General features: G+C 38.7%; 1 long non-coding RNA gene and 1 pseudogene across 1 annotated transcript; one reads left to right on the plus strand and one right to left on the minus strand.

Moving 5' to 3' along the window:
• Window positions 1-2684: 2684 nt before the first annotated feature.
• Window positions 2685-4074, minus strand: LOC133730269 (anthocyanidin 3-O-glucosyltransferase 5-like; annotated as a pseudogene).
• A 3163-nt stretch (window positions 4075-7237) lies between these two features.
• On the plus strand, window positions 7238-8983 carry LOC133731373 (uncharacterized). Its single transcript, XR_009856683.1, has 5 exons — window positions 7238-7346; window positions 7688-7766; window positions 7900-8016; window positions 8330-8414; window positions 8765-8983. It is a non-coding gene; the product is annotated as an uncharacterized LOC133731373 (long non-coding RNA).
• The last annotated feature ends 471 nt before the right edge of the window (window positions 8984-9454 follow it).

Genomic DNA, 9454 nt, shown 5'->3' on the forward strand with positions numbered 1-9454 from the left:
ATCATCAAGACTCAAAATCCTTCTCATGAGAATCTTCCGGATTATGGTTATCGTTGGGGGACGCCTCAATGTCAGAACCTATTCCTGAGAATATAGAGCTCTATGAAACTTACACTAGTGTACATGAGACGTGGGATAGAAACTCCATCATAATTGATGATGTAGTTGCGCATTTCGTTGCGCATGAGTTTGTTGAGTCAGATGATATCGAACCACACTTCGTTGATGAATGAATGCCAATGTAGAGAGATTTGGCCTAAATGGAAAGATGCGATCCAGGTTAAGTTGGATTCTCTAACGAAGAGGAAGGTTTTTGAGCCAATGATGCCAACACCTCCTAACATAAAACCTATTGACTAATGGGTATTCGTTAGAAAGCGTGATGAGAAAAAGAGATGGCAATCTCGCCTTATGGCGCAAGGCTTCTCACAAAAACGCCCTGGAATCGACTACGATGAGACATACTCTCTCGTAATGGATGTCACTACACTCCACTGCCTTGTCAGTTTGGTAGTTTCCAAATAACTAATCATGCAGCTTACAAATGTGGTCACTACGTATCTCTATGGGGATCTAGGTACGAAATACATGAAGGTTCATGGTGAACTTCATTTACCCAAGTCAAGTGGCTCTAGACCACGGAGCGCGTTTGCAATAAGGTTGAAACGCTCACTAAAGTGACTACTTGATTGGGAAGGGATATGCCCACACGTTTCCATAACAAGTTTTGAAATTCTATCGTGGTTCATGTTGGACATGATCTTCATTAGAAGCCCTTAAAGAGTTAAGGGAAACCGCTGAACACTTGAAATTCGAGTTTGAGATGAAGGATTTTGGGAGAACACAATTATGACTCGGTTTTGAACTTGAGCATCGTGTCGATAGATGCTTAGGCATTTTGACAAGGTCAAGCCTTCAAGCAGCCCTACGATCGTCCGTAGTCTTGATCCTGAAAAGGATCCTCTTCGTTCGAAGGATGATGACAAAGAGGAGCTAGGGCAGAAATGCCCTAGTTAAGTACAATAGGCGCATTATTGTACTTAGCTCAATGCACAAGACCGGACATCTCATTTGCAATGAACTTGTTAGCTAAGGTATAGCTCTACGCCAACGCGACGCCATTGGATTTGTGTAAAAATATATCTTTCAGTACTTGAGATGTACGATTGATATGGGCATGTTTTATCCCTACAGAGAGATGATGGATTCGGACCCATCACACACCAGGAACGCCGCCAACACTGGCTTGCGTCCACTATCCCCATCCCAAAATGACATGTGTTTTGGAAGTTTTTGCTGATATTGGGTATCTCTCTGACCCATACAAATGTCATTCCCAAACTGGTTAATTGTTCACCATGGGTAAAGACTGCGATATCTTGGAGGTCTACAGAATAGACCCTAGTCGCTATATCTTCGGACCATGCAGAGACTATTGCTCTTCACGAACAGATTCGTGAATGTATATGGATTGGATCCATAATTACGCATGTTCGAATAATTGTGGTGTGAAGTCTACCATAGAAGACCTACGAGCATTTAGGATAATGCAGCTTGTTTTGAACAAATGAAGCAAGGCTACATCAAAGCGACAACACCAAGCTTAATCAGCAACAACAGACTCTCCTCAAGATCAAAATGAACTAGGTTTGATCTGAGGACAGTGTGGCAGACTTGCTCACTAAGTCATTGCCTAAATTCCACTTTCGAGAAACATGTTGGTAGCATCGTTTGCGGAAGTTATCCGAACTCCCATGACCGTAGTCATCAGGGGGAGATGCAGACATGTATGGTCTCGAAACGTGAAGGGTGTGTTATGCTCTTTTTCCCCTTCGACCGAGGTTATTTTTGTCCCACTGGGTTTTTGTTACTCGGCAAGGTTTTTAACGAGGCAACGAGAGAAGCACCGCGTTTGGGCAACACAAGGGGGAGTGTTCAAGTAAACCCTAATTTGTGTTTGGCCCAAACTCTAGGTTACTTGACCTAGTGGTAATAGAGTTAAATTAGAAGGATCTAGATTCCTATTCAATGTACGATTACTTTCCTTGTATGATTGAGATTCTATGCATTGTAATCCTCTATATAAAGAGGCCCCTATTATCAATGAGAAGACACAGCGAATTTCTCTCAATTTCTGATTCCCTACAACAGTTCTCAGAATACCTTAAAATTGGAACTTATTACATGATGCTTCATTTTTGTTAAACTATAGTTTTACGGGGCCACACATCATTCCTGCCATTAAGCTAGTTTTATGATCGCAATGTGGGGTATTTGTATTAATTTGTTCCATATGATTGTTTTTAGTAAAGCAACAAATTAAGATTAGGAACTTCATATTACTATGGATGGTCTGCAGATAAATTATGACAATCCCATGTGGTACTTTTATTAGTTATATTCATAAACCCTAAACCTAAGCTATCCATCAAATAGAATTACTAAATTAATGTTATTTGTGTGTGCATGTCCATGTTCACATATATCGATCTACAAAGACACAACTAGCAATTTATGTTATTAATATCCACTAAATTAAGTTGAAAAATCTTCAATGAGATATAATACTATCAAGCAATAGATAAACAAGCACAACAAACATCAAATGAAACATGCATTACGTACAGGGCATATGCTGTTCATGAATCACAAAGCTACAGTTGTAGACGGAATCCCACATTCCATCAACTTGTACTTCCATCCCTCCACTCCTTCCCCAAGCGACTTAGACACCCACTAGACGACCCACCACCACCCAAAGCCTCCGCTGCACTCCGCTGCATCTCCCTCACACTCCTCCTCATCTCCTTCCCTTCTTCGCCTTCCACCACCATCCTCACCACCCTCTCCACCTCACCCCTGCCCACAACTCCATCCCCTCCCGCCTCCGGCCTCACCGCCACTCCCATCTCTACCAATGCCTCGCATTCATCTTCTGCTCTGCATAAAGCGGCCAAGCCACCATCACCACCCCGTACACCACGCTCTCCATCACCGAGTTCCACCCGCAGTGCGTCACAAACCCACACACCGAGGGGTGGCTCAACACCGCCACTTGCGGGGCCGTCACCAGCCCTGCCCCTCGTGTCCTCTCCGAAAACCCATCCGGCAGATACGACGCCGTAAGGGGACCATCAACACCAGCTTCGAAGAAGCTTCCCGAAGCATCATCGGCTCTGGGAGGTCTTGCCACCCAGAGGAATCGTTTTCCACTCAGCTCCAACCCATGAGCCAACTCAGTCATCTGCTCCGCCGACAGCGTCCCTCCGCTGCCGAATGACACGTAAACAACCGAGTCACACGGCTGCTTGTCCAGCCACTTGAGCAGCTCCGATTCTACGTCAGCGTCTTTGTCTTTGGTTAGGGGTCCGATGGGATGAATTGTCGGCGTCGGCAGATTGACAAAGAAAGGTTTCTAAATGCGCTCAGCGTTACCGGCTCGATTTCTTCCCATGTGTTTACGAAAATGCCCTTGACCAGTGGGATCCGGTTGCATAGAGGCAAGACTTCTGGTACCAGAACATCAGGGAGAAGATCGTCAACCCACAAGTGCATGCAACCTGGAAGAAAAACACTCTCTTTGATTTTACCATAGTCTCCCTTGACATCTGCATGAAGCGTAGGGAAGTAGATGGTCAACGCCAGAAATGAAGCGGAGGCGGTCAAGAAAAGATACGTTGGGATAGAGTGGTCGGCGGCGGTTTCGAGGGCTTGGATGCAAAACGGATCGACGATCAGAGCTGTTAGCGGCGGTTTATGAGAGTGTAAGTTGGTTAGCACCGAGGGCAGTGAACGAAGGCTCTCTCGGACAATTTGAATGATCTGAATTGCTATGACGTCGTTGCTTGACACATTAACATGAGGGAGGTGGATGACGTGGAGATCGGAAGGGAGGGTGGGGTTGTTGTTGAGCAGCTGAAGCTGCGCGGGTGGTGCATCGGTGGTGATTGCAAGGAAGCTGAGGTCGACGACCAGCCGTTTGGCTAGCTCGAGGAGAGGGGTCACGTGACCCACTCCGGGACTTGATAGCATCGCTACGTGCGGCTTCTGGGTGTGTTCTTCATCCACCGCCATCACCATGTTGATTATAGAAGACAATGCCTAGGAATACCAGAAGGTGCAAAACTGGGTTTATGAAGGATGGATCAGTTAAATCATTAACCAGAAAGTCAACAATTAATACTAAACTAAAAGTCTTCAAAAATAAATGAAAAAATGAAGAATATTGTGAAAGGCGTATTCGAGGAAATTTGAATTGTAAGAGCAACTCCAACAGCTTCCCCATATTTTAGTTTTTCTCTATTTTAGGGAAAAATGAGTATCTTTTGCTCCAACAGATTCCCTATAACTTTCTCCATTTTAGGGAAAGTGAGGAGAGAGAAAACAAAATTCCCTAAATTTACAGCAATCTCTAAAATTTTAAGGAAGAATTTAGAGATTTTAGAGATTGCTGTAAACTAGAGAATCTGTTGGAGTTGAAGAAGAAAAATTGCTTAAAGCTTTGACTTTTGCTTCCCTATAATACAAAAATTATAGAGAAGCTGTTGGAGTTGCTCTAATTCATAAAATATCCCAACATGTTCTTCACGGGAACCTACGTCTAAGTCTACTCTTACTCTCTCAGGACCCCACTGTTTATGTATTCTTCAAACTTGAAAGTATGCAATAATTATGGTCTAGAGGAGCGGTGGTATTTGGAGAAATCATTAGATTGTTCATATTCTTTATTTCATCAGAACGATACGAGTTAAAGTATTGTCACCTAACAACCATCTTATATGAATGTAATTTGAGAAATAATTAAATTATAAATATTAGCTTTAATTTTAAATGATATCTAAGAGCATCTCCAATGGAGTAGTTAAAATGCTTGTGTCAAATTCAAATTTAAAGGTTGATGTGGCAGTGTTATTTTTGCTACACTCCTTCTCCAATGGATTGGTCAAATAATAAGAGTATTTTATTGTTTTAATTACTTGTTAAAAAAAATAAAAATAATTTGTATTATTTACAAACACATAACATGCTTTCTCTCTCCTCAACTTCTCCTTCTTCTCGACTTCTCTTCTGATTTTTTTTTTCTTTTTGTCTTTTCTACAAGAACAACAACAGATGCCCATAATCAATAGATTCCAAGATTCAAAACCCATGAAAACTAAAACACAGCAAGAGCAGATCCAAGCAACATCGCTGATCAAGCTTTCTGTTTCAATCTCTCTTTCCAAAACAAGCTTCGCAGCAGATCTCGACCATCATCTCAATTTTTTCTCTCTATCTCTATCTTCCTCTCTGTTTGGACTGTTTCTCTCCATGTTCTTCACTTCTTCTTTTTTCAATTACTAATCAATCATCCTAGCGACCTAGTTCTCTTTTCAGAGACCATTTTATACCCAGCGATTTCCGGATTCACTGCACTTTCCAGAAACCCAAATCCCATTATCAAAAACAAACATCTATCTTCTCATCATTTTGTTTCCATCTTCTTTCATTAGAAACAAGGCAAAGGCTTAGAAGCCCAGAATTATAGAAAGGAAATAAGATTTGAACTGGAAACAGATCTTAAGATCTGATCTCTGGTTTCATGCATAGTTGGGTAAATAGAGTGAGAGAGAGATAGAGAGAGAGAGATGAGAACGCAGAAAGGAAGAGAGTGAGGCGAGAAGAAAGAAATAATAAAAAAATAAAAGACAGAGGGAGCTGCGTCTGTCAAATTTGACAGTGGAGGACTCTATGTCAAATCCACGTGTGTATGACATATGGGTTGGAGGATTGTTTCATCAATCAATTATTACCGTTGGGCACGCCACGTGGATTTGACATCTCCGTTGAAAATGGTCTAATAAAAAGGTAGTTTGCCTAATTATAACTATACTAAAACCCAACTCGCTAGAAGACAAACAAAATGAACAGTTACGTGACTATTCTACCCCTCTCTTGCCTGATGTTTTACGAAACTGTCCTTCCAGCTGTTCAATTTTTGTGGAACCGATTGGTTTCGGCCTGGTAGTCTGACACTGTGTCTTTGCTCCACAGACGTGTGTGACAGAGAGAGTGAGGGGCTACTTCTTTCATGCAGAAAGAGAGTGAGAGACACATAGCCAAGGGAGTAGAGGAAAAAGTTTCAATTTTCTTTCATATTGCAAGAACAACAACTTCCAATATGAAATTTTCCGTTCGATATCTCTGGTAATTCCCTTTGTGCTCGGTTCGATTATTCGCCTGAGTTCTGTTCTTGGTCCTCAACTTTTATTTTATTAGTTCTGATATTCACGATGTATCTCAATCTATTGGTTTCTGCAGTGGGAAAGGGTGAGTTTTTATTGGGATTTTCGATCAGCAAAGCATATGTTTCTCTCTGAATTTTGGTTTTTCAGTTTCTTTTTCCATCATTTTTTTTTTCTGGGTTTTGAAATTTGATGCTTGGTTGATTTGTGTAGTGGGAAAGATTGGGCTTTTATTGAAATTTTCATCAACAAGGAGTCTGCTATGTATTGTTGAAATTGAATAGGTCCTATGTATTTGTCTTTGCAACATTGTTTCAAGAACTACGTAAGTGGTGGAAGTGGAAATTGTTTGGTTTTTATTAATTACTATTCCTTATAAACTGATTAATATTAGGGTTTTAAAAATCTGATCTCAGGGTTTTAGGGTGTGCAAAATACATTTGTTTTTGATTCTTTGATTTTGTATAATCTCTAGGATGTCTTGGATGTTTGATATTACTTTTGGTTGTGTTTCAGTCAAAACTATGAATTCCAAGAAGTATTGTGTCGTCCGAACACGGGAGTTGTCTTGCCACTATTCACATGTAATGTTATAGGTGAATAGTAATCATTTTATGTATGGTATATGTGGATTGTGTTTTTGTGAGTGACATAGATTAATGTTATTTAATTGTTTGTTGTTATTTAGTTACAATGCAGGCGCAGAAAGAGGCTCCTCAGACATGCAATGCATGGACACTTAGTTTCTCCTTCAGAGTGTAAAAACCAATGATAGTGCAACTCCAAAGGATATTACTCCAGAAGTGGTAGTTACATTACACAATATTGTGAATAATGATGTGTGTGGGTTCTTTATGTCAAATGCTATTCATTTGTGTTATTGGGGTTGTGTGGTGTTTGATAAAGAGGCAGGACATTTGGTTAAATACTTACAAATCTATAGATACTTCAGTTTTAATCAACAAAGAGTCAAGTTTTAATCTTTCCCTAAGACAGTTACCTCTTTTGTTTTTCAAGTGTTTGAAATTGTATTTGATAGTTTTGTTTGGATATAATCTGTTTTTCAGGAAGAACGTGAGTTCCTTATTCCGTCAACTATGGTATGATGGCATGAACCATCATGTAAGTTTCATATCGTTAGGTTTCATAATGTGAGTGTCTACATGCTTGCTTAAACATTAGAGTTTGTCGTTGTATATGCGTTGCTTTGTTTTTCTCTTCTTAGGCTTATTCATTTGACTTCCTCTGTCGAATACAAATAAGTTTGATAATGAATTAACCTCTTTCTATGTTGTTGAATGAAATGTTCAGATTCTGGGTTACCTCTGCACATACATTTCACAAGCATGTTACCAAAGCTCTATAAGGATGTTATAAATATAAGAACAGAAGTGTTTTTGCACTGACATTATCTGATATAACCAAGGGAAATTGTTTTGATTATGATCTTGATGGTAAACCAGGTTTTTACAATTGGAACGTGTGAAGATTCGATATTGTGATGGAGCTTCACCTGCTGGAGATGCAGTATATAAGAATTGCGTACTAATTTGCTCTTCAACCAATGTTTCCTTTATCTTTTACTGCATTCTTAATTTTCAATGTTTTATAGCAATGTTGCCCCAAAATGACAATGGATAGATCTTGAAATAACAGATCATTTCTTTGTATGTAGGTGTGAATGCGCGTGTGAAATGAATGACAGACATCGTTGCTCTATTTCAGAGGGTAAAAGCTTTGGGAAGCCATCATTCTTGATCTTCTACCCAAAGGTTTAGGAAAGGCGCATAAGGTAAAGCGATCTCTAATTTTGCTACGTATATATTGATCCTACATGCTACTATTCAGATGCTTATTATTCCATCTCTTTTCCAGGCTTAGTTATCAGGTTGCTCTGAACATGATGATTTATTTAAGTATGCAAATCAATTTAGTTAGACTGCAGGCTGACTTTCTTAACATATCAAGTGTTCCTACATATTAAGATTCTATGGACTATTATATTTTCCTTTTTGGAATCTGTAATGTCATCTCAGACACCGGTTGACAAATTTTAAGCTTTCTTAATCACTATACCTTATACAGTATTTGTATTGTCGACCCAGAAAGGTTTAGGTGTGCAAGGGATACATCATTCGGAAGAGAAGGCATTTGAACTTCTGGAGCCAGTCACCAGTTTTCCTTTGGATTGTACGTACCAAACTACTTCTAAATTGCAATTTTACAAAGAATTAACTCAGTATTGCATGGAGTGTATAAGAGTTAGAGAAAGAGAGAGAGAGAAGAGAGAATCATGTTGTAGATGTTCAGTCCAGATTATTAAAAAAAAAAAAAAACACCTCATGTCCTTTTGATGTAGTCATCAGTTTTGAAGCATTCTTCAGTTTTGTTTTGGTGTTGTTTATTACTCGCATTTGTATTTTTTTTTTCAGTTGTAACTGCATATACATTATAATTAAGTTTTGTTTTGTCAATTTTATTTTTCTATTTTGAATTTTTGTTATGGTTTACTAATATTATCTTTAATTGTGTTTGGATAGGTGGGACAGTTTTGTTGAAGTTGATGAACTGTTGAAGTTTCCGTAAAATCTTTATGAATGTTTATTTTAACAACTGTTGTTAACGAGTTGTGAATTGGATTTTTATACTAAATTTGTTTGGCATCATAAAAACTACTACAGTTTTCCTATTATGTAAAGCTGTTGTAATTTCTTTTCTATACTCTTTACTGATCAAGAGTTGTTAATATTGAAAGCAACTATATAATATTTCAAAGCTTGATATTACTTGACCATTAGATAATATTCATATACAATGGATATGGGTCACAATTGTGAAAGATAGCAACTTTATTTTGCACGACTTGATTACCTTTATCCCGCAGCGACGCGCGGGTTTGTTTACTAGTCTATACTATATTTAACAAAAATCATTTTGTCAGCCAAAGAAAATGTAAAAAATACCTAAAATTCCTTAAACTATATATTAACTTGTGAGTCATTTATTTGCAGATTACTATCCACCATCCGTAAATGATTTTCCATCTTTTCTTTTTTTAAATACGCATGTGCTTTTATTCTCAAAAAAAAAAAAAAAAATACGCATTTGCATGAGTACAATTACAAAGAGGCATACAGAGTTGAATGTAACAATCACAGTAGCTAAAGAAGGAATTAAGATTAATATCTGGTACTCAATTTCTCACCTCGTCTTTTGACTCTTATGCAAAT

Source organism: Rosa rugosa, chromosome 2 (assembly GCF_958449725.1).
Source record: "Rosa rugosa chromosome 2, drRosRugo1.1, whole genome shotgun sequence".
In the NCBI taxonomy this organism is placed as follows: Eukaryota; Viridiplantae; Streptophyta; class Magnoliopsida; order Rosales; family Rosaceae; genus Rosa; species Rosa rugosa.